The sequence below is a fragment of the Capra hircus genome, chromosome 17 (assembly GCF_001704415.2).
Source record: "Capra hircus breed San Clemente chromosome 17, ASM170441v1, whole genome shotgun sequence".
NCBI lineage: Eukaryota > Metazoa > Chordata > Mammalia > Artiodactyla > Bovidae > Capra > Capra hircus.
The window spans coordinates 36,285,732-36,312,745 of NC_030824.1; the positions used below are offsets into that span (position 1 = coordinate 36,285,732).

The 27,014-nt window shown below is 37.7% G+C and overlaps 1 protein-coding gene and 1 pseudogene across 4 annotated transcripts in view; both read right to left on the reverse strand.

Moving 5' to 3' along the window:
• The window catches only part of NUDT6 (nudix hydrolase 6), a 55,440-nt gene that overhangs the window by 7,481 nt on the left and 20,945 nt on the right, over positions 1–27,014 (reverse strand). The window lies entirely within an intron of this gene.
• LOC102181143 lies at positions 7,402–9,732 on the reverse strand (annotated as a pseudogene).

A 27,014-nucleotide genomic window follows, 5' to 3' on the forward strand; every position in this document is an offset into this window, starting at 1 on the left:
AAGGAAATTATCCTTCTAAAGTCATAAAAATGTGGGATTTTAAACTATATTTAGAGTAATTCCATCATATTATAGAATGGTGAATGTGATGATAAATTTTTCCTATACATTTGCCAATTATAAATCTGATGTTTGTGTGTGTGTGTGTGTGCGCACGCACGAGTGGCAAACAGAACAAAGTGTGGATGAGGTACAGTGCTCCCATCTATCACTGAACTGCTAGCCCAAAAAGTAGGCATTATCAACAAAGGGTAACTATTGTTTTTCAATGCATTCTTAATATTAACAGAGTGTTAGGTATTTTCTCTGTTAAGGCTATTTCAAGTTTAACTGCACTGCTTCTTTTAAACCTGTCCTGAAGAAAAACTCCCAAGTTTAGTGCTTCTAAAATAGATAAAGAGGAACGATTCGTTTTCTGATCCTTTTTCTATCAGTCCCATGGACATCTTTTGTTTTCCTAAGCAAATGATTAGCTTCAAGATCTTCCCTGAGTGTGGCTGCTGAAATCCTAACTAGGAATTTGTGTAAACAGCAGCCCCCTACCCGCGCCCCCCCCCCAAAAAAAACCATTACTTTCTTTCAAGTCAGAAACTAATCTCTGAACAAGGGTTCAGACTTGCTAGTCCATTCCTTTTGGTTCTCTCGTACTATGTGACCTTCTCATTCCTCCCTTACTCCAACTTGCTCAGATACAGAGACATCATTAGCTTTTATTTTCATTGTTCTAATCTTTAATGTTACGACTCACTTTTCAGAATTCAAAGCTACTGTACTTAGAAAATTCACTGAGTGCTAGGTTTCGGGCACAGAGAAATTTATGCACAATACAGTAGGCCAGTCATTCTCTTTCTCCTTGTACTACTGTATTTTTCTTAATAACATTTACCACCACTTTTAATATGTTTTATTATTTGTATCTCATTTAGTTGGTAAGTCGTGTCCGACTCTTATGCAACCCCATGGACTGTGCTCCTCTGTCCATGGGATTTCCCAGGCAAGAATACTGGAGTGGGTTGCCATTTCCTTCTCCAGGGGATCCTCCAGACAAGGGGATGGAACGTGTATCTCCTGGCTTGGCAGGTGGATTCTTGACCACTGAGCCACCAGGGAAGCCATTTGTATCTTACCTATTTGAATATAAGCTCCAGATGTAGAAACCTTGCTTTGTTCACTGATATTTACCTAGTGCTTAAAACTCATGAACTCTGTAATGTTTAGTGAATGAATGAAAAGGTCCCTACCATTAATTCAGCTCTTGAGCACCAGGTTTACAATGTCAAGTCACTGTTAGGTCTTGACAGTGATGGGGCAGGAGTAAAAGAACTGTATGGGTAGGAAAGGAGAAAGGACATGTTTAAAGTATCATTTTAGCTTTGAGTCTGAGTGTACATTTGCTTACAGTGAAGGTTAAACTTTCCTCTCTAAGACATGCTTGACACTAATGCCTGGGAGGAGTGAATCACTTAAAGAAAAACTGGCTCAGATGTCTGAAAATATGCTGATTAGTTTTTTATGGCTAATAGCTATCATCAGGGCTTCCCTGGTGAGTCAGATGGTAAAGAATCCGCCTGCAATGCAGGAGACCTGGGTTTGATCCTTGGGTTGGGTAGATCCCCTAGAGGAGGGCATGGCAACCCATTCCAGCCATTCTTGCCTAGAGAATCTCCATGGACACAGGAGCCTGGCAGGGTATAGTCCACAGAGTCTCAAAGATTTGGACATGATTGAGCAACTAAGCATAGCACAGCTATCATCAACCTCAGATATGCAGATGATACCACTTTAATGGCAGAAAGTGAAGAAAAATTAAAGAGCCTCTTGATGAAGGTGAAAGAGGAGAGTGAAAAAGCTGGCTTAAAACTCAACATTCAAAAAATGAAGTCCATGGCATCTGGTCCTGTCATTTCATGGCAAGTAGATGGGGAGAATGGGGAACCAGTGTCAGATTTCATTTACTTGGGCTCCATAATCAATGTGGATGGTGACTGTAGACACAAATTTAAAAGACGCTTGCTCCTTGGGAAGTATAGTTATGACAAACCTAGATAGTGTATTGATAAGTAGAGATATCACTTTGCTGACAGAGGTTCAGATAGTCAAAGCTATGGTTTTTCCAGTAGTCATGTATGGATATGAAATTTCAGTTGTACCATAAAGAAGGTTGAGCACTGAAGAATTGATGCTTTCAAACTATGGTGTTGGAGAAGACTTGAGAGTCCCTTGGGCAGTGAGATCAAACTACTCAATCCTAAAGGAAATCAACTGTGAACATTCATTGGAAGGACTGATGCTGAATCTTTTGGCCACCTGATGTGAAGAACCAACTCACTGGAAACGACCCAGATGCTGGGAAAGATGGAGAGCAAGAGAAGGGGGTGACAGAGGATGAGATGGTTACTGCCTCAGTGGATGTAAGTTTGAGCAAACTCAGTGAAGGATAGGAACACCTGACATGCTGCAGTTCATGGAGTTGCAAAGAGTCAGACACAACTTAGCAACTGAACAACAGCAACAATAGCTATCATGCTTAAATTTCACCTAAAACCAAAATAATTACGTTATAACAGCATCTCACTTTATACTTTTTATTACAACATTGAGCTATACAAGAATACTCAGTTTTCACATTTTATTGCTCCATTAGATAAATCTGGTTATAACAAAAAAATCAAAACCCTAAGTAAGAGTATCACTTCTATTTAATCCACAAAGAAACCAAAGTCTTATATTAATATAATGTGAATTTGTTTCTAACTTTTGCCAATCCCAACTGCCTAGAGGCATAAGGGGAATCATGATTAGATTCTGAGAAGCAGCACTTTCTTATTCTTGAAGAACCAGTCGTTGGCAAGACTGAAAATCAGCAAATGAAGAATCTGGATGCCCAATGTTCTAGTTTGGTGGTTCTCAAACTTGACCACGCACCTAAATCACCCAGAGGGCTTGTTAACACATCAATTGTTGAGAGTCTGAAATCAGGCCTGGGGGTGGAGCAGAGGTGTGAGCACGTGTGGTTTCCAAGAAGTTGATGCTATTACTGTCCCTCAGTTTAAAATTCACCCTCCATGCTCTGCCTAGTGATGCTGGAGCTGGGACTTCACTAACCAGTTTGTTTTGCCAACTGACTTCCTTAAGTCTCTACCAACAGACTGCGGGGCTGGGGGAGGAAGAAAGGAGGAAGAAAGCTCCTCCTGTCTGCTTCCTGTGCCTTTCCCATGTGCCTGTGGGTCTTGTATTGCTTCAGCATGTTGCTTCATTCTGGCAATGGCAAGTCCTTCACATAGCAACAGTCACATCCACTTTGCAATTTTCTAGCATTTCCTACCTAAGCTTCATTGTGCCCTCTCTCCAAAGCTATCAGAAAGCTGATGCTTCATTAACAGACTGGGCCCCATGTCCTCCTGAGTTCAGAGACAACAGCAGGAGTCGAACAACATTTCTTATTAGAGACTTAATTAGCTATGGGCAGTCCCAAATGAAGGGATGCACAACCTATTAGAACGGCATAAAGATGACCTTAAACCACAGACATCTAAGATACAACAAGATGGAGAAAGAAGCCTTTTCTGAGATTCCCTTTATCAGATTAAAGGGGAAGCATTCTGAGAGTGAAGCTGCCATAAATCCCTTCTAGGGGAACTTCCAGCCAGGAAGGAAATGAACCTTTAGTACCTGGTGAGAAACTGTATACATATACTTTATCAGAAGCTGCCATACCTTCTAAAGTTACTCTAGCTCCTTCACTTAATCATCTTCCTTTTCTCCATAATACCTTTTTCTTCACACTTTTGTTCTAACCTCTCTTTTTGTACTACTTAAGTATCACTGCTGGTACCTGAATTGAATGAAATTGTTAATCTCAGCAACAGACAATGGCATCTGTACTATATATTAAAAAAAACAACAACAAAAAAAACCTGTCTCCCTGAAAACAAACCTCATTCAAGTGAAGTCTTGATCCTAATATATAGGCATTGCCATATAACTACTGACTCCTTCAAATTCAGGTATTGATTCATTTTATGTTTTCATTTGCTTTATTTTAATGAACAGATTCCTCTCTAGGCTTAAATTCTCATTCAGTTGTGTAATGATGAAAAAGTTATTCAAAGTTTTTCTGAAAAATGGAGATAATATAGGAAAATTTTTGTGGAAGTATTTTATGTCATCACAGTGATCATCATTTATGTGATTTTATTTCTATGAAATAGCAAAACATGATGGAATTAATTTTTTTTAGCCTGAAAAACTCATCATCAGGATCAGGAATGTGTACTGTAACAGAAGAACAGGTGACTTGGGGAACGTCAAGTGTTAGCAAATGGTTAGTTACGAATTTTTAGGAGGCTGGAAGCCATAGCAGAGCTGGTGCTACCATTTTACCTGGGTTTTTAATTTTCTTCAGATATGGTTCCAAGAGACACCAAATAAACCATTTAGGAACTTATGCAGAGTTATTTACTCAAAAGTCCCCCCAGCTTAAAGGTATGACCTTCAATTGGCCCTAAAGGCAATTGATACCCCAAAGAATCTTGAGGCAGAAGATGAAAAACTCTCCGCTTGTATCTTTATAAGTAAATGTTACAGGATGTAGAATGGCTGAAACAATGCCACTTTGGATAGGTCTCTTGGAATTTTTGTTTAGTCATTAAGTCTTGGGTCTCCCTTTTTTCTTGACTACCTTGGAAAACACTAGCAATTATTTCTTTGAAAATAAGATGAGCAAAACTAGAGAAGCACTGATTGCAGTCATGATTAACTAAGAATCAGAGTTTTTTTGTCATTTATAGTGGAGTTTACACAAATTTATACATACTTTTGACCACAGTCCTGTTTTAAAAATGTAGCTCAACTCAATTCTTTCCTTTCAATTGCTGTAGTACAGATTGCTCTGAAAGTTTGATTTCTCCCAACTGAACTTGTTAAATCATGTCTTGACAGACCTTATAAGGGAAAAAAAAAAACACACCCCCCAAAAAACATCATGCTGTATAGGTTTGGAGTAAGACAGGTTAGCCCTAACTGCTGGGGAAGCCCTTTTCTTTTTTTTCAGACTGCAACCCAATTTTTAATATTTTTAGACTTAGGTTTGTTTTCTATGAATTTCCATGTTTTAATAAATGAGTAATTATATAGATAGATTCTTACTTGGTTTATCTGCCAAACCTGAAAAATTGCTTAGAGTGGAGACATCATGTTAGCCTGGCTGTCTTTCATCCTCTGTTGAAATTTTATTTGACAAAGTCATTTCCAAAATTGTGTTATTTTAATATCTTAAAAGTTTAACCTTTTCTTTTCAACTGGTATGCTACTATACATGTACATAAGGGTATAGGGAGCATTACAGTACTGGGGTATTTAATTTGGGATCACCAAATCTAACTCAGTTTCATAAATGGTGCAAATTAGGTCCCCAGAGGCTCATAGATATGCCCAGAGTTGTTTCTTTGAACCCAGGTCTCCTGACCCAATTTTGTTTGTACAACTTCTTATGTCACCTGAGCCTAGAAAAGAATAAATAAATTTTGGTGATACTGCTGGTTCTTTAAATGCAAGGAAAAGACAATTAAAGGGATACACTTTAAAGATAGTAAAACCTTTTATAATATCTCTTTAGAAGTGTTTTTTATATACCAAAGTATAGATTTTTTTTCTCAAACTTAGCAAAAGAAATGAACCAATTTATGTTACTTGTATATCCTTGTATAGCATATATACATATATGGAATCTGTCAATAATGTTTGGGCATATCATTCATCTGCCATACTGCAGAGAGTTATAATGCTTTACTATAAGCCAATTTAACTGAACAAATTCCTAAATAAGTTATCTGACCTTAGGTACTCAATTATATATAAGCCCCTTTGGTCTAAGGGTTGTAAGACTTGAATGATAAAATAATAAAATAATGACTACAGGAACTCTTCTTTTGTGGGTTAGAATAGGATAAGTTAAAGAACATCTGGTGTCCCTCATAATTTCATGGAGAATAGGGAAATAGCTGTATGTCTTTGAAACCTGTAACTCAGTGTTTGAAATTGAGTATGAAGAGAATCGGGTCTTCTTCAGTTCAGTCGCTCAGTCGTGTCCAACTCTTTGCGACCCCATGAATTGCAGCAGGCCAGGCCTCCCTGTCCATCACCAACTCCCAGAGTTCACTCAGACTCACTTCCATTGGGTCTTATTACTTTCAAAGAAAATGAGTTAATTTAGGTTTTGACTGATTTTTTTTAACAATTACAGATTCTGAAATTGCACTGACTAGACTGGTTCCACTACTACATTATCTGCATGATTTTGGGTAAATAGCCCCTCTGTATGCCTTTCACCCTATCTCTAGTCTCTAGATCTAGCAATTTACCCTATGGTAAAAGATCCTTGTGTGATAAACAACATAATATAATCCTGAATATAATTTCTTATTCACCTTGTCTCATTACCATAATTTACACCTCAATTAAAGCATCATTCCATCTGCAAGTAATGTATTTCTTTAAAATATTCTGTAATTCAGATTTCCATTTAGATAAACTTCTCCTCTTCCTCTTTTCTCAACCATTGTAACCTTATGGTATACCTGATTAAATTATTTTCTCCCTTCAGTGAAAACTCCCTCAGAACTCAAACTATTATAATAATGCAAATACAGATGGAGCAAAATTAACATATTAAAAGAAAAGCATAAAAAATAATATGGATCCAGGCTGAGATAATACAAAGCAAAAACCACATAACACTATGCTATGAGGAGGACCCTGAGTGCACCCTGGCTCAGGTTAACTGATGTTTTCAGACATCCCAGATGTTCTCAGTGTCCTGCACTTTAATATAATTAACTGCTCCGTTAAAGATGTTTCTATGTCTATTTCTGTTCGTTCAAAACAGTCTATAGCAACTTTGACTCCTAATCCTGAACGTGACAATAAAGCAGTACCATGTTATGTTTTTAGTCAAGTCATAGATTATAACCTAAGTATATTCAACTCTTACTCATCTGTTTAAAACCAGGCATTTAGGGAGCTAAGCAACATAACTGGTTGGAGATTTCAGATATATCATTTAACTATCCTCTGCTTCAGTGAGAAAGGATCCCTAAAGCTACTGACGAAAGATCTTCAATTAAAAACCAGGCAGGCTGACTCAGTGGTGGGCCGGTGAAGAACCCTTGCCCACAAAATCATCTATAACGCTCCAGTTTTCTCTGCAAGACCAGGCTGTTCCTGACCCACCATTATAACACAACCAGGGTTAACATCAGAACATGAAGTCGAATAGATTCTAATTCAAAACTACTTTTGGAACAAATGTCAGATTTTGATCTGTCAGTGGTTCTACAGTGCAGTTGTCTTACAAAGCAGAAGCTCTGCATCACAACACTTGACTTTTCCTCCATTGAACGTACAAAGTTAAACTGCTAAAGTAAAATAAGGCCTGAAAGAAGTACTGCATCTGAAATTATAATTAAGGCTAAATAAATATGGCTGGTTTGTGGTTCAAACTAATGTGCCAGTGATTATGTTAACCAACAGTTTCACTTTTTGTCCTATATGCCTGTTTGTGAAGATGGTTCTCTCTCTCCTCCCAAGACCAGCATTCCCAGATGTGAGAGCGAGGCCTCCTTCATGGCTTTGGACTGGATGCATATGTGGTGGCGCTCAAAGGTTAACTTATCAGCACAGCGTTTTTCACGACAGAGTACAAAAGACCAGGAATGGGCGTTTGCATCACAGTCAGGTCACCATGAAAGTATTTTCAATGAAGATGAACATCTTATCCACCCCCATCTACTTCCATGTCAAATCCACCAACAGTTAGGTGGATCGATACTGAAAGTCATTCCAAAGCCAAAGAGCTTGCCAAAAGCCAGACCCCTCTTCATGAACCAGTTGTTGCTCCACAAGTGGCAGAACATCCTGACTGGCACAAATGATGGCAGGGTTGTAAAGACAACACCACAGGGTCAAACACCCTTCTTACTTGGTTCAGCATTTAACTGGCAGCTGTTAAGGTATTCAGCTGATAAATATGTATCAACATCACAAAAAACAATGAAGACCTTTCCCTATTTCTCAAGCTCAGACACCTACATTCAGTCCTTATCTATGATTAAACTCTTCATTCAATGAGACCAAAAAGATGTAATTGTGAAAATTAAGACTCATCTGCTACAGATTTTAGGCTAGAACAGACTCTAGATTAGTCCTTCTTTACAAAATACATCACTGTGAGATGAATTCTCTAGTCCTGATGCATATATATATATATCCCTGAAGTTCTGCATAAACTGCGCCAATACTTGAGTTCTTTTAGCAAGTGGCAAAATAATATTAATCGTGGCTCTAGTGGTCAATCATCTGATTCTTCACTTTCATGAGAGGTCGAAAAGGGTGGGAAGAGGATCGATCACGTGTCTATACACTGTAAGATCTGTTTTCTTCAAAAAAGAGTTCATAATGTGTGCCCATCTCTCTCAGTGTAATAATACCCTTCTATGATGTCATCTTCATTAAATATTAGTTTCTCTCCAAGAGGACCATCCTCATCTTCCTATTCATCATTTTCATCTTCATGATTAATGTCTTCTAAGCAAGCTTCAATAATTACTACCAATTCATCTCACTTCAGTTCAGTTGCTCAGTCGTGTCCGATTCTTTGCGACCCCATGAATTGCAGCACGCCAGGCCTCCCTGTCCATCACCAACTCCCGGAGTGCACTCAAACTCACGTCCATCGAGTCGGTGATGCCATCCAGCCATCTCATCCTCTGTCATCCCCTTCTCCTCCCCAAATCCCTCTCAGCATCAGAGTCTTTTCCAATGAGTCAACTCTTCGCATGAGGTGGCCAAAGTACTGGAGTTTCAGCTTTAGCATCATTCCTTCCAAAGAACACCCAGGACTGATCTCCTTTAGAATGGACTGGTTGGATCTCACTTATCTTTCTTTTTAAAATTTATTTATTTTTAACTGGAGGATAATTGCTTTATAATATTGTGTTTCTTTCTGCCATATATCAACATGAATCAGCCATAGTATAGGTATGTCCCCTCCCTCTTGAGCCTCCCTCCCACCTTCCACCCCTACTTCTCTTTTCTAACAGGCTTTTCCTTAGGATAGTGAATAAGATTCATTACCAACTGCAATACTTTCATTGCAGTAAAACATTCAAAGGGTACGACTCCATAAGGTAGTCTGGCTCCTATGCTAACTTCAGCTTTGTCAATTTGAGAATGAAGAGACTCCAAAAGATCCTAGGTACTTGTTCCTTATTGCCTTGATAGCCTTTGCTATTAGCCCCTATAATATACTCTAACAATAACATCTTCTCACTCATTTCCTGTAATTCTTCTTTTAATTGGGACATTTGGCCTTTCAGACTGGTTGCCCAATTTGATAATGTTCTCACTTATGTAGGAGGGTTTGATAAAACTCTGCCATAACTTTCCATAATGATACTAGTAAGAGATGCATTTCCAGTCTTGGGGGCACATTCCATAAAGTACAGAAATAATAAGCTGGAGACTAAAGAGAGACCTAACAGCAGCCAGTAGGTCCTGCTGTGAAGAATCAATCGTTTTCTAGGCATTCTTATTAATGTGAACTTGCCTAATGAGATAAGTTCTTTACTTGTTCACACCTTTAGCAAAAGGTTATCAAAAACTACAAGAGTCAAGGAAAGGCATTACATAATGATCAACGGTTCAACCCAAGAAGATACACAGTTGTAAATATGTATGCACCCAACATAGTAGCATCTCAATATATAAGGCAAATGCTAACCGCCATAAAAGGGGAAATCAACGGTAACACAATTAGTAGTGGGGAAAATTAATACCCCACTAACAGCCAATGGACAGATCATCAGGCAGAAAATTAGTAAGGAAACACAAGCCTTAAATGACACATTAGACCATACAGACTTGACTGATATGTTCAGGACATTCCATATGAAAGAAGCAGAATACATTTTATCCTCAAGAGCACATGAAACATTCTCCAGGATAGATGACATGCTGGGCCACAAATAAAGCCCTGGTAAATTTAAGAAAACTGAAGTCATACCAAGCATCTTTCCTGATCACAACACTATGAGATTGGGAATCAACTACAGGGGAAAAAAAAAACTGCAAAAAACACCAATATATGGAGGCTAAAAAGCATGCCACTAAATAACCAAGGATCACTGAAGAAATCCAAGAGGAAATGGAGAATAAAAAACGTAGAGACAGATGGCTATGAAAACAAGGCAATCCATAACCTATGGGACACGACAAAAGCAGTTCTAAGAGGCAAGTTTATAGCAATACAATCTTACCTCAGGAAACAAGAAAAATCTCAAATAAACAACCTTACACTTAAAACAACTAGAGAAAGAACAAACAAAAGCCAAAGTTAGTAGAAGGAAAGAAACTATAAGGATCAGAGCAGAAATAAGTGAAACAGAGACAAAGGAAAAAACATCAAACATCAGTGAAACTAAAATCTGGTTCTCTGTGAAAATAAACTGATGAAACCTTTAGCCAGACACATCAAGAAAGGGAAAGGTCTCAAATCAATACAATTAGAAATAAAAAGCAGAAGTTACAATGGACATCACAGAAATACAAAGGATCATAAGAGGCTACTACAAGCAACTATACGCCAATAAAATGGACAACCTAGAAGAAATGGACAAATTCTTAGAAAAGTATAACTGTCCAAGACTGAACCAGGATGAAATGAAAAATATAAACAGACCAATCACAAGGACTGAAATTAAATTATGATTAAAAATCTACCAACAAACAAAAGTTCAGGATCAGATGGCTTTACAGGTGAATTCTATCAAACACCTAGAGAATAGTTAACACTTGTTCTCAAACTCTTCTCAAAAATGCAGAGTAAATAATAATCCCAAGCTCATTCTACATAGCCATCATCACCCTGATACCAAAACCAGACAAAGATACCACAAAAAAACTTTTACAGGCCAATAGCACTAATGAACACAGACACAAAAATCCTCAACAAAATACTAGCAAACCGAATCCAACAGTGGATTAAAAGGATTATACACCAGGATCAAGAGAGATTTACTCCAGAGATGCAAAGATTGTTCAATATGTGCAAATCAATCAGTGTGATACACCATATTAACAGACTGAAAAATAAGCATCATCTTAAGAGATGCAGAAAACACTTTTGATCAAATTCAACATCCATTTATAATAAGAAACACTCCAGAAAGTGGGCATGGAGCTAGGGAACTTACTGCAACATAATTAAGGCCATTTATGACAAACCCCTGTCAAACTCCTTTCTCCAGAGGATGAGATGGTTGGATGGCACCACCGCCTCGATGGACATGAGTTTGAGCAAGATCCAGGAGATGGTGAAGGACAGGGAAGCCTGGTGTGCTGTAGTCCATGGGGACTCAAAGAGTTTGACATGACTAAGTGACTGAAAACAATGAAAAAACCCAGAGCAGAGTCTTTTCCAATGAGTCAACTCTTCACATGAGGTGGCCAAAGTACTGGAGTTTCAGCTTTAGCATCATTCCTTCCAAAGAAATCCCAGGGCTGATCTCTTTCAGAATGGACTGGTTGGATGTCCTTGCAGTCCAAGGGACTCTCAAGAGTCTTCTCCAACAACACAGTTCAAAAGCATCAATTCTTTGGCGCCCAGCCTTCTTCACAGTCCAATTCTCACATCCATACATGACTACTGGAAAAACTATAGCCTTGACTAGATGGACCTTAGTCAGCAAAGTAATGTCTCTGCTTTTGAATATGCTATCTAGGTTGGTCATAAAGTAATGTCTCTGCTTTTGAATATGCTATCTAGGTTGGGAAAGCTCCATGCCCACTGGAGCGTATCTTCCAAGGAGTAAGCGTCTTTTAATTTCATGGCTGCAGTCACCATCTGCAGTGATTTTGGAGCCCAAAAAAATAAAGTGTGACACTGTTTGCACTGTTTCCTCAACTATTTCTTATGAAGTGATGGGACCAGATGCCATGACCTTCGTTTTCTGAATGTTGAGCTTTAAGCCAACTTTTTCACTCTCCTCTTTCACTTTCATCAAGAGGCTTTTTAGTTCCTCTTCACTTTCTGCCATAAGGGTGGTGTCATCTGCATATCTGAGGTTATTGAGAGTTCTCCCGGCAATCTTGATTTCAGCTTCTGTTTCTTCCAGTCCAGCGTTTCTCATGATGTACTCTGCATATAAGTTCAATATACAAGGGTGACAATATACAGCCTTGACGGACTCCTTTTCCTATCTGGCACCAGCCTGTTGTTCCATGTCCAATTCTAACTGTTGCTTCCTGACCCATATACAGGTTTCTCAAGAGGCAGGTCAGGTGGTCTGGTATTCCCATCTCTTTCAGAATTTTCCACAGTTTATTGTGATCCACACAGTCAAAGGCTTTGGCATAGTCAATAAAGCAGAAATAGATGTTTCCCTGGAACTGTCTTGCTTTTTCCATGATCCAGCAGATGTTGGCAATTTGATCTCTGGTTCCTCTGCCTTTTCTAAAACCAGCTTGAACATCAGGGAGTTCACGGTTCACATATTGCTGAAGCTGGGCTTGGAGAATTTTGAGCATTACTTTACTAGCATGTGAGATGAGTGCAATTGTGCGGTAGTTTGAGCATTCTTTGGCATTGCCTTTCTTTGGGATTGGAATGAAAACTGACCTTTTTTCCAGTCCTGTGGCCACTGCTGAGTTTTCCAAATTTGCTGGCATATTGACTGCAGCACTATCACAGCATCATCTTTCAGGATTTGAAATAGCTCAACTGGAATGCCATCACCTCCACTAGCTTTGTTCGTAATGATGCTTTCTAAGGCCCATTTGACTTCACATTCCAGGATGTTTTGCTCTAGATGAGTGATCACACCATTGTGATTATCTGGGTCGTGAAGATCTTTTTTGTACAGTTCTGTGTGTTCTTGCCACCTTTTCTTAATATCTTCTGCTTCTGTTAGGTCCATACCATTTCTGTCCTTTATCGAGCCCATCTTTGCATGAAATGTTCCCTTGGTATCTCTAATTTTCTTGAAGAGATCTCTAGTCTTTCCCATTCTGTTGTTTTCCTCTATTTCTTTGCATTGATCGCTGAAGAAGGCTTTATCTCTTCTTGCTATTCTTTGGAACTCTGCATTCAGATGCTTATATCTTTCCTTTTCTCCTTTGCTTTTCGCTTCTCTTCTTTTCACAGCTATTTGTAAGGCCTCCCCAGAGAGCCATTTTGCTTTTTTGCATTTCTTTTCCATGGGGATGGTCTTGATCCCTGTCTCCTGTACAATGTCATGATCCTTATTACTCAGCCATAAAAGAAAAAATGAAACAATGCCAAAAAACACAGATGGACCCATGGATAATTATACCAAGTGAAGTAAGTCAAATAGAGAAAAACAAATATGATGTCATTTATATGTAGAACCAATGATATAAATAAACTTATCGGCAAAACAAAAACAGACCCACAGACCCACAATAGACTTCTAATTGCCAAGGTGGGGGTAAATGTGAAGTGAAGGGATACATTTGAGGAGTTAGAGATTAATGTGTACACAGTGCTATATATAAAACAGATAATCAGCAGGGATCTGCCTTATAGCACAATATACTACTCAGTATTCTGTAACCACCTATATGGGAAAAGAACCTAAGAAAGAATGGATATACATATATGTTTAATGGACTCAGTTGTATACCTGAAATGAACACAAAATTGTAAATTAACTATACTAGAATAAAAATAGAAACGTTTTTTAAAAAAGAAGGCTGACCACTATCATCTCTTCTATTAAACAGAGTATTGGAAGTCATAGCCACAGCAATCAGAAAAAGAAGAGGTATCCAAATTGGAAGGGAAGAGGTATTTCTCTTATTATATGTAGTTGATATGATTCTACACATCAAGTCCCCTACATATGAAAGAGTTTGAGTTCTATTCTGAGAGCACATTTTTAAGTCCAAGTTTTCGTAAGTCAACAAAATCAGTGTAGGTACTCAACTAATACAATCAGCTGTATAGTATTGTAAGGTTTATAATTCTTGTCATACAAATAATACATAAAAAATGAACACAAAAATAAAACATTTTTCATCTGACAGTATACTACCAATGAAAAGGATAGTAGTACAGTTCAACAGCTGATATACACAGGCTGGCATCCAGTGAACAGGCAAGACTTACTGACTGGAGGAGTGAGAGGAGGTGGGAGTTGATAGAGCTGAAGGATTGTCAGAAATAAGAGACAGATGGCCAAGTTGCAGTTTCACTCATGCTTGACATTGATGTAAAGCTCATTCACATCTTTGAACATATGCAACTTGAAGGTTCATATGTAGGGGACTTACTGTATACAGAAAGCCCTAGAGATGCCACTCAAAAACTACCAGAGCTGATAAATGAATTCAGCAAGGTAGCAGGATACAAGATTAACAGAATCTGGCTGCATTTCTTTAAACTAACAATAAAATATCATAAAGGGAATGTAAAAAAAAAACTTTTCAAAATTGTACCCCCAAAATAAAGTACTTAGGAATATAGCTAACCAAGGAGGTGAAAGTTTAAGACAATAATAAAGGAAAGTGAAGATGATTTAAAGAAATGGAAAGATATTCCATGCACTTCGACTGGAAGTATTCATATTGGTAAAATGCCTACACTACCCAAAGCAATCTATAGATTCAATCTAATCCTTGTTAAATTACATGACATTTTTCACAGAACTAGAATAAGCCTAAAATTTAATTAGGATTCATAAAAGACCCAGAATTGCCAAAGCCAAGCCTTAGGAAAAAAGAACAAGGGGGCATAACCCTCCCAGACTTCAGATAATATTACAAAGTTTCAGTGATCAAAACAGCATGCTATTGGCATAAAAACAGACAGATCAATGCAACAGAACAGAGCACCCAGGAATAAACCCACACACCGACAGTCAATCTTCAATACAAGAGAAAAGAATATATGATGGGGGGGGAAGTCTCTTCAGCAAGTAATATTGGAAAAGTTGGACAACAACACATAAACTAATGAAGTTAGACACACCCTTTCACCATACACAAACATAAATGCAAAATGGCTTAAAGATTTAAATATAAGATATGACAGTGTAAAACTAGAAGAGATCACAGGGAAAACATTCTCTGACATAAATCATGCCAATGTTTTCTTGGGTCAGTCTCCTGAGGGAATAGAAATAACAAAAATAAACAAATAGGACCTAATGAAACAAATATTTAAACAGCAAAGGAAAACATAAACAAAAAGACAAACTACAGAATGGGAGAAAATATTTAAAAATTATGTGACTGACAAGGGCAAAATATAAAAACAGCTCATACAACTCAACAACAGAGAAACAAAAATCCAGTTGAAAAATGGACAGAAGACCTAAACAGATATTTCTCCAAATAAGAAATACAAAATGGCCAAAAGTCACAGGCAAAGATGCTCAACATTGCTATCCATTAGAGAAATGTAAATCAAATTTACGATAGTCACCATTAAAAACTCTCCAAATTTTAATAACAAATGCTGGATGAGATGTGAAGAAAAGGGAACCTTCCTAAACTCTGGCTGGGAATATAAACTGGTATAGCCAGTATGGAAAACAGGATGGAGGTTCCTCAGAAAACTAAAAACAGATTACCATATGATCCAACAATCCCATATACCCAGATAAAACTCTCACCCAAAAAGATACACACATGCACCCCTATGTCACATAGCAAAGTCATGGCAGCAATCCAAATAGTCATCCACAGATGCATGGATAAAAATGTGGTACATATACACAATAGACTACTACTCAGCCATAAACAAGAATGAAATAATGCCATCTGCAACAACATGGATGCAACTAGAGATTATCATACTATGTGAAGCAAGTAAGAGAAAGAAAAATAACACATGGCCTCACTTATATCTGGATTCCAAAATATAGAAATGAATCTATCTGTGAAACAGAATCACAGATACAGAACAGACTGGTGGCTGTGAGAAGGACAGGGAAAGGATGGAGTGGGAGGTTGGGGGTAGCAGATGTAGGCTTTAATACTGGGAATGGATAAGCAGCAAGGTTCTACTGTGTGGCACAGAGAACTGTGTTCAATATCCTATAATAAATCAGAATGTAAAAGAATAGTAAAAAAAATTACATATAATTCAGTCACTTTGCTGTGCAATAGAAATTAACAGAATATTATGAGTCAAATATACTTCAATTAAATTAAGAGAAATATTCTTTCTCTTGAGAAACTGAACAAAAAAACCTATTAGAACTGATAAATGAATTCAGCAAGGTAGCGAGATATAACATCAGTATATAGAAAATGGTTGTATTTCTTTAAAATAAAAATGGAATGTCAGAAAGCAAATGTACTATCTCATTTAAAATAACATTAAAAAAAAACAACCAAACCCTAGAAATAAACCTAACCAAGGAGGTGAAAGATTTAAACTCTGAGAATTACAGAACTTATAAAGGAAGTTGAAGATAACCAGGGAAATGGAAGGTAACCCATGCTCTTGGATTGTAAGAATTAACACAGTTCAAAAGGCCACAATACCAAAAGCAATCAAAGATTTAACATGATCCCTATCAAATCACCCATGATATTCTTCTCAGAAATAGAATAACCCTCACATTTATATGGAACCACAGAAGACCTAGAATTGCCAAAGCAATCCTGAGGAAAAAGAACAAAGTTGAAGGCATATCCCTTTCAGACTTTAGACAACAGTACAAAGCTACAGTAATCAAAACAGCACAGTAATGGCACAAAATCAGATTTACTGATCAGTGTAACAGAATAGCGAGTTCAGAAATGGCAGATTAATCTTTGACAAAAGTGGAAAGAATACACAATGTAGAAAAGACAGTGTCTTTAGCAAGTAGTGTTGGGAAAGCTGGAAAGCATGTAGATTAGTGATGTTAGAACATACCCGCACACCATACATGAAAATAAACATAAGATTTTTATGAAAATAAAAAAAATAAGAGGAGTTTCATAAAACTTCTCAGAAATAACACAGGGAAAACATTCTCTGACATAAATCTTAGCAATATTTTCTTAAGTAAGCATCCCAAGGCTAAAGAAATAAAAGCAAAATTGTTTCAAGAAGGACATATGTTCATCTTCTGCCAGAGCAGCAAAATTGCACCTAGCTGTAGAACCACCATTGATAAGACAATGGAACCCAACAAAAAAGATACCTCACATCAAGGACAAAAGAGAAGCCACAATGGAACAGTATGAGGGACACAATTACAATAAAATCAAATTCTATACATGCTACATGGGGGACCACAAACTGGAGAACAATAACATCAAAGAAGTTCTAGGTATGAAGGTTCTAGACCCCACATCCAGCTTCCTAGCCTGGGGATCTGGCCAAGGGACTGGGAATCTCCAGGGAATCTGACTTTGAAGGCCAGTGAGATTTGATTATAGAAATTCCACAGGATTAGGGGATATAGACTCTTGGAGGGTACAAACAAAATCTTGTCCACACCAGGACACAGAGAAAAGGAGACCCAAAAGGAGACTGAGCCAGACCTTACTATGAGTGTTTGAGGGTGTCCTCCAGAGGCATGGGTCAGCAGTGGTGCACTATGGGGACAGGGGCACCGGCAACAGCAGTCCTGGGAGATTCGCGAGTTCTCCAGAAGGTCGCCAACAGTCCTACAATAGAGTCTGTAGACTCTAGGACTGGGTTACCTCATGCCAACAACTAACAGGAAGGGAGCCCCACCCCTCAGCAGATGACTGGATTAAAGTTTTACTGAGCACAGCCCTGCCCACCAGAGCAAGACCCAGTTTTCCCCACAGTCTTCTCTCCCATCAAAAAGCTTACATAAGCCTCTTATCCTCTTGCACCAAAGGGAAAACAGAAGAAATAAGAACTACAATCCCAGCAGGCTAGAACTAATACCACAATCACAAAAAGCTAACCAAAATGAAAAGAAATAGAATTATGTCCTGGATGAAGGAACAAGATAAGTCCCCAGAAAAACAACTAAATGAAGAGATAAGCAACTACCTAGAAGAATTGAGAATAATTATAGTAAAGATAATCTAGGATCTCAGAAAAAAGAATGGAAAAGATGCAACAAAGAGTCGGACATGAATGAGCGACTTCACTTTCACTTTTTACTTTCATGCATTGGAGAAGGAAATGGCAACCCACTCCAGTGTTCTTGCCTGGAGAATCCCAGGGACGGGGGAGCCTGGTGGGCTGCCGTCTATGGGGTCGCACAGAGTCGGACACGACTGAAGCAACTTAGCAGCAGCAGTAGAAGAACTAAAGAACAAACAGAGATGAACAATACACTAGAAGGAATGAATAACTGAGGCAGAAGAATGGATAAATGACCTGGAGGACAGAATGGTGGAAATCAATGCCACAAAACAGAATATAGAAAAAATAATGGAAAAAATTAATACAGCCTAAGAGACCTCTGGAACAACATTAAATACGATCAATATTCACATTATAGGGGTCCCAGAAAGAGAAAGAAGGAGAGAAAGAGAAAAAAAAGAGAGTGAGAGAAAGAGAAAGGACCTGAGAAAATATTTGAAGAAATAATAGCTGAAAACTTCCCCACCATGAGAAAGGAAATAGTCAACCCAGTCCAGGAAGCACAGAGAGTCCCTGGCAGGATAAATCCAAGGAGGAACACACCAAGATACACAGTAATCAAACTAATAAAAATTAAAGACAAAGATAAAATATTAACAGTAACAAGGGAAAAAAGACAAATAACATACAAGGGAAAACCCATAAGGTTTCACTTGATTTCTCAACAGAAATTCTACAGGCCAGAAAGGAATGGCAAGTGATGAAAAAGAAGAACCCATAACCAAGAATATTCTACCCAGAAATCCCCTCCTTCAGATTTGATGAAGAAATCAAAAGCTTTCCAGACAAGCCAAACGTCAGAGAATTCAGCACCAAACCAGTTTTACAACAAATGCTAAAGGAACTTCTTTAGGCAGGAAATACAGAGGGAAAAAAAAGCTACAAAAAATAAACACAACTAAGAAAATGGTAATAGGAGCATGCTGCTGCTGCTGCTGCTAAGTTCCTTCAGTCGTGTCCGACTCTGTGCGACCCCATGGATGGCAGCCCACCAGGCTCCCCTGTCCCTGGGATTTTCCAGGCTGGAACACTGGAGTGGGTTGCCATTTCCTTCTCCAATGCATGAGAAAGTGAAGTCACTCAGTCGTGTCTGACTCTTAGCGACCCCATGGACTATAGCCCACTAGGCTCCTCCATACATATCAATAATTATCTTAAATGTAAATAGAAAAAATGCACCAACCAAGAGACATAGACTGGCTGGGTGGATATAAAAACAAGAACAATATACATGTTGTCTGCAAGAGACCCACCTCACACCTACAGACACTTACTGACTGAAAGTAGGGGGATGGGAGAAGGTATTTCAAACATTTGGAAATCATAATAAAGCTGCAGTAGCAATACTCCTATCAGACAAAATAGACTTTAAAACAAAGCTGTTATAAGAGACAAAGAAAGACAATAGATAATGACCAAGTGTTCAATCTAAGATGATGTAACAATTATAAATACATATACACATAGAACACCTCAGTATGTAAGACAAAACTAATAAAGGGAGAAATTGACAGTAACACAATAATAGTAGGGGACTTTTATACCCCACTTGCATTAATGGACAGATCAACCAGACAGAAAATCAATAAGGAAACGCAGGCCTTAAATGATACTTTAGACAAAATGGCCTTAATTGATATTTATAGAGCATTCCATCCAAAAGCAGACTACATATTTTTCTCAAGTGCACATGGAACATTCTCCAGGATTGACCACATGCTGGGTCACAAGGTGAGCCCTGATAAATTTGAAATCAAAACCTTATCAAGCATCTTTTCTCACAACGGCATGAGATTAGAAATAAACTACAAGAAAAAAAACCTCTAAGAAACACAAACATGTAGCGCCTAAACAATATGACACTGAACAACCACTGAATCACTGAAGAAATAAAAGAATGCCTAGAGGCAAAGGAAAATGAAAGCAATAGTCCAAAATTTATGGGATGCAGCAAAAACAGTTCTAAAAGGGAAGTTTATAACAATACAGTCTTACCTGAAGAAACAAGAAAAATCTCCAATAAACAACCTAACCTTACACCTAAAACAACTAGAAAAAGAACAGCAAACCAAACCTAAAATTAGTAGAAGGAAGGAAACCATAAAGATCAGAGCAGAAATAAAGGAAATAGTGACAAAGAAAACAATCACAAAGATCAATGAAACTAAAAGTTGGTTCTTTGAAAACATAAAATTGATAAATCTTTGGCCAGACTCATCAAGAAAAGAGAGGACTCAGTAAAATTAAGAATGAAAAAGAAGTTACAACTGACCATAGAAATACCAAGGGTTATAAGAGACTACAATGAACAACTGCAGGCCAGTAAAACGACAACCTGGAAGAAATGGACAAATTCTCAGAAAGGTACAGTCTCCCTAGACAGAAACCAAGAAGAAAGAGAAAATATCAACAGACTAATCACAAGCACTGAAATTGAAATCATGATTAAAAACTTTCCAACAAACAAACGTCCAGGACCTGATGGCTTCACAGGCAAATTTTATCAAACATTTAGAGAAGAGTTAACACATATCCCTCTGAAACTGTTCCAAAAAGTTGCAGAGGGAGGAAAACTTCCCAGCTCAATTTATGAGGTCACCATCTCCCTGATACCAAAACCAGACAAAGCAAAATTATAGGCCAATATCACCGATGAACATAGATATAAAAATGCAACAAAATGCTAGCAATTTGTATCCAACAATAAAAAGATCATATACTATGATCAAGTGGGATTCATCCCAGGGATGCAAGGATTTTTCAACATCTGCAAATCAATCAATGTGATATACCATATCAACAAATTGAAGAATAAAAACCATACCATTTCAATAGATGCAGAAAAAGCTTTTGAAAAAACTCTGCACCCATTTATGATCAAAACTCTCCAGAAAGTGGGCGTAGAGGGTACATAGCTCAACATAATAAAGGCTGATATATGACAAACATACAGCTATCACCATATGCAGTGGTGAAAAGCTGAAAGTGTTTCCTCTAAGATCAGGAACAAGACAAGAATGTCCACTCTCACCACTTTTATTCAACATAGTTTTGGAAGTCCTAGCTATAGGTATCAGAGAAGAAAAAGGAAAAGGAATCCAAATTAGGAAAGAAAAAGTTAAACTGTCACTGTTTGCAGTTGACATGATACTATACATAAAAATCCTAAAGCTACCAGAAAACTAGTAGAACTCAATGAAGTTGGTAAAGTTGCAGGTTACAAAATTAATACACAGAAATCTGTTGCATTTCTATATACTAACCACAAAAGATCAGAAAAAGAAATTCAAGAAGCAATTCCATTTACCATTGCATCATAAAGAATAAAAAACACAGGAATAAACCTATCCAAGACAAAATTATAAAATGCTGGTGAAAGACACTGAAGACATAAACAGATGAAAAGTTTTTGTATTGGACAAATCAGTACTGTCAAAATGACTATACTACCCAAGGCAATCCAGATTCAATGTAATCCCTATCAAATTACCAATGGCATTTTTCACAGAACTAGAACAAAAAACCTCCAAATTTGTATGGAGACACAAAAATCCTGAATAGCCAAAGCAATCTTGAAAAAAGGAGCTGGAAGAATCAGGTTCCCTGACTTCAGACTAAACTACAAAGTGACAGTCATCAAAACAGTATGGTACTGGCCCCAAAACAGAAATAGAGATAAATGAAACAGGACAGAAAATTGAGAAATAAGCATATACACCTATAGTCAATTAATCTATGACAAAGGGAGGCAAGGTTACACAAAATTGGAAAGACAGCCTCTTTAACGAATGGTGCTGGGAAAACTGAACGGCCACGTGTAAAAAAATAGAAATTAGATCATTCTTTAACTCCATACACAAAAAGGCTCAAAATGGATTAAAGACCTAAATGTGAGACCGAGCACTATAAAACTCTTAGAGGAAAACATAGGTAGAACACTCTCTAATATAAATCATAGCAATAGATCTTTTTTTGATCCATCACCCAGAATAATGGAAATAAAAGCACAAATAAACAAATGGGAGCTACTTAAACTCAAAAGCTTTTGCACAGCAAAGGAAACAATAAACAAAATGAAAAGACAACCACAGATTGGGAGAAAATATTTGCAAATGATGTGACTGATAAGGGATTAGTCTCCAAAATTTATAAACAGCTTAGTAAAATCAAAACAAACAATCTGTTCTTTTTTGTTTAGAAGACTTGAACAGACATTTCTCTAAAGAAGACATACAGATGGCCAATAGGCACATGAAAAGATGTGCAACACTGTTAGTTATTAGAGAAATGCAAGTCAAAACTATAATGAGATATCACTTCACACCAGTCAGAATGGCTACCATCAAGCATCAAGAAATCACAAAGCACAAATGCTGGAGAGAACATGGAGAAGGGAACTCTCTCACTTTTGGTGGGAATGTAAATTGGTACAGCCGCTATGGAGATCAGTATGCTGCTGCCGCTGCTAAGTCACTTTAGAAGTGTCCAACTCTGTGTGACCCCATCGATGGCAGCCCACCAGGCTCCTCTGTCCCTGCAATTCTCCAGGTAAGAATACTGGAGTGGGTTGCCATTTCTTTCTCCAACACATGCATGAATGCTAAGTCACTTCAGTTGTGTTTGACTCTGTGTGACCCCCATGGACAGCACCTTACCAGGCTCCTCTGTCCACAGGATTCTCTAGGCAAGAATACTGGAGTGGGTTGCCATTTCCTTCTCTAGGAGAAATCGAGCTACCATATGACCCTGTAATCCCACTCCTGGGCATATATCCAGAGAAAGACATGGTCCCCAAAGATACATGCACTCCCATGTTCACTGCAGCACTGTTTATAATAGCCAAGACATGGACGCAACCTAAATGTCCACTGACAGAGGAATGGCTAAAGATGTGGTACATATATATAATGGAATATTACTCAGCCATTAAAAAGAATGAAATAAGACACTTTGCAGCAACATGTATGGACCTAGAGAGTGTCATACCGGGTGCAGTCAGACACAGGATAAATATCATATGACATCCTTATATGTGGAATCTAAAAAGAAATGACAGAAATGAAGTTATTTACAAGACAGAAAGAGAATCACAGAAAACAAACTTATGGTTGCCAGGGGAAAGGGTTAGTTAGGGACTCTGGAAGGTCAAGTACATACTGCTATATTTGCTATATTTAAAACGGATAACCAACAAAGATCTATTGTATAGCACATGGAATTCTGCTCAATGTTATGTGGCAGTCTGGAGGGGAGGGGAGTTTCGGGGAGAATGGATATATGTATATTTATTCACTGTTCACCTGAAAGCATAACACTGTTAATTAGCTATACCCTAATAGAAAAGGTTTTTGGTGTTGAAAATAAATAAAAATAAAAAAGCAAAATTAAACAGACAGGATTTAATCAAATTTGTAAAAGCTTTAGAACAGCAAAGGAATCCATAAACAAAATGAAAGAGAACATACTGACAGAGAGAAAAGATTTGCAAATGGTATGACTGACAAGGGCTTGATTTGCAAAATATATGAACATCTCATACAACTCAATAACAAAAAAGCAAACCAATCGAAAAATGGGTAGAAGATATGAGTCATTTCTCCAGACAGACAAATGGTCAACAGGCAACATCACTAACTCTTAGAGAAATGTAAATCAAAATTACAGTGAGGTATCACCTCATACTGGTTAGAATGGCCATCAGCAGTAAGTCTACAAACAATAAATGTTGGAGAGAATGTGGAGAAAAGGGAACCCTTCTACACAGCTAGTGGAAATGTAAACTGATGCAGCCACTATGGGAAAAAATATGGAGGTACCTTAAAAAACTGAAAATAGAACAACCACATGATCCAATAATCCTACTCCTGATTATATATCCAATTAGCAATAATCATACCTTGGATAAACCTCAGTGGCTACAACAGTGCCACTGCACAAAGCTTGGGTACATATCCAGAAAGACATAAACTCTAATTCAAAAAGATACATATCCAACAATGTTCACAGCACTACTATTCACAAAAACCAAGGCACAGAAACAATCCATGTTCTCAGAAACAAACCACTGACTTAAGAAGCTGTGGTATATATTTACAATGGAATATTACTCAGACATAAAGGGGAATGAAATATTGCCATGTGAAGCAACATCAGTTCAGTTCAGTTCAGTCGCTCAGTCGTGTCCGACTTTTTGTGACTCCATGAATCGCAGCATGCCAGGCCTCCCTGTAAATCATCAACTCCCAGAGTTCACTCAGACTCACGTCCATCGAGTCAGTGATGCCATCCAGCCATCTCGTCCTTGGTCGTCCCCTTCTCCTCCTGCCCCCAATCCCTCCCAGCATCAGAGTCTTTTCCAATGAGTCAACTCTTCACATGAGGTGGCCAAAGTACTGGAGTTTCAGCTTTAGCATCATTCCTTCCAAAGAAATCCCAGGGCTGATCTCCTTCAGAATGGACTGGTTGGATCTCCTTGCAGTCCAAGGGACTCTCGAGAGTCTTCTCCAACACCACAGTTCAAAAGCATCAATTCTTTGGCGCTCAGCCTTCTTCACAGTCCAACTCTCACATCCGTACATGACTACTGGAAAAGCCACAGCCTTGACTAGACGGACCTTAGTCGGCAAAGTAATGTCTCTGCTTTTGAATATACTATCTAGGTTGGTCATAACTTTTCTTCCGAGGAGTAAGCGTCTTTTAATTTCATGGCTGCAGTCACCATCTGCAGTGATTTTGGAGCTCCCCAAAATAAAGTCTGACACTGTTTCCACTGTTTCCCCATCTATTTCCCATGAAGTGATGGGACCGGATGCCATAATCTTCGTTTTCTGAATGTTGAGCTTTAAGCCAACTTTTTCACTCTCCTCTTTCACTTTCATCAAGAGGCTTTTTAGTTCCTCTTCACTTTCTGCCATAAGGGTGGTGCCATCTGCATATCTGAGGTTATTGAGAGTTCTCCCGGCAATCTTGATTCCAGCTTCTATTTCTTCCAGTCCAGCGTTTCTCATGACGTACTCTGCATAGAAGTTAAATAAGCAGGGTGACAATATACAGCCTTGACGGACTCCTTTTCCTATTTGGCACCAGTCTGTTGTTCCATGTCCAGTTCTAACTGTACCATAGATGGATCTAAAGAATACTTAGTTAAGTGAGTCAGAGAAAGACTAATATAAGATAATAACTGTCAGTGGAATCTAAAAAATAATAGACATGAATCTATATATACAAAACAGAAACAGATTCATGTAACAAAGTTACTAAAAGGAAACATTATTGGGAGTGATAAACTAGGAGTATGGGATTAATAGACACAAAACACTACACATGAAATAGATAAGCAACAAGGATTTACTATTTAGCAGAAGGACTCTGCTCAATATTCTGAAATATTCTTTGCTTAATATTTGCATTCAACTAACACCTGAAACTAACAATATTTTAAATCAACATAGTTTTAAAAAAAAAAAGTTTAAAAAAATTGTATCACACTCTGTACTGCCACTCCATGCAAATGGAATTTAAAGAGAGCCAAAGAGTTCTAAGCAAAACAAAAACAGTTCTAAGAGGGACATTTATAGCAATACAATCTTACCCCTGGAAATAAGAAAAATCTCAAATTCACTGCTAAGTGACAAAATAGTTTAAAATAAAGTCTATTACAAAAGATAAAGAAAGATGGTACATAATGATAAAGGGATCAATCCAAGAAGGTATATCATAAATATATGTCCCAAACATAGGACCACCTCAATATACAAGGCAAATATCAATAGCCATAAAAGACATCAACAGTAATACAATAGTGGGGGACTTTAACAGCCCATTTTCATCAATGGAAAGATCATCCAGACAGAAAATCAACAGGGAAACACAGGCCTTAAATGACATATTATTCCTGATGGCCTTAACTGATACTTATAGAGCATTCCATTCAAAAGCAGCAAATATATATGCTTCTCAAGGGCACATACAATGCTCTCCAGGATAGATATCTTGGACCAAAAAGCAAGACTCAGTAAATTTACGAAACTTGAAACCAAATCAAGTATCTTTTCCAACCACAATGAGGTCAGAAATCAAGTACAGGAAAAACTATAAACAAGAAACACATGGAGGCTTAACAGTGTGCTATTAAATAACTAAAGGATCACTGAAGAAATCAAAGAAGCAATAAAAAAATGCCTAGAGATAAATAAAAACAAAAATGATGATCCAAAACCTATGGGATGCAGCAAAAGTAGTCCTAAGAGGGAAGTTTACAGCAATACAATCTTACTTCCGGAAACAAGAAAAAGTCTCAAATTCACAACCTAGCCTTATACTTAAATCAACTAAAGAAGAAAAAATAAAACCTAAAGAAAGGAGAAGAAAAGAAATCATAAAGATCAGAGCAGAAATAAATGAAATAGAGACGAAGAAAACAGCAAAGATCAATGAAACTAAAGCCTGGTTCTTTGAAAAGTTAACTAAATTGATAAATCTTTAGCCAGACTCATCAAGAAAAAAGGGGAAATGGCTCAAATCAATAATAACAGAAATGAAAAAGAACAAGTTACAACAGACACCATAAAAATACAAAGGATTATAAAAGACTACTACAAGCAAATATATACCAATAAAACAGACATTCTAGAAGAAATGAAAAACACTTAGGTATAATTTTCCAAAACTGAGCAGGAAGAAACACAAAATACAAACAAACTGTTCATAAATATTGAAACTGTGATTAGAAACCTCCCAACAAACAAAGGTCCAGGACCCGAAGGCTTCACAGGCTAATTCTATCAAACATTTAGAGAAGAGTTAACACCTACTCTTTTGAAATTATTCCCCAAAATTGCAGAGGAAGGAACATTCCCAAACTCATTCTATGAGC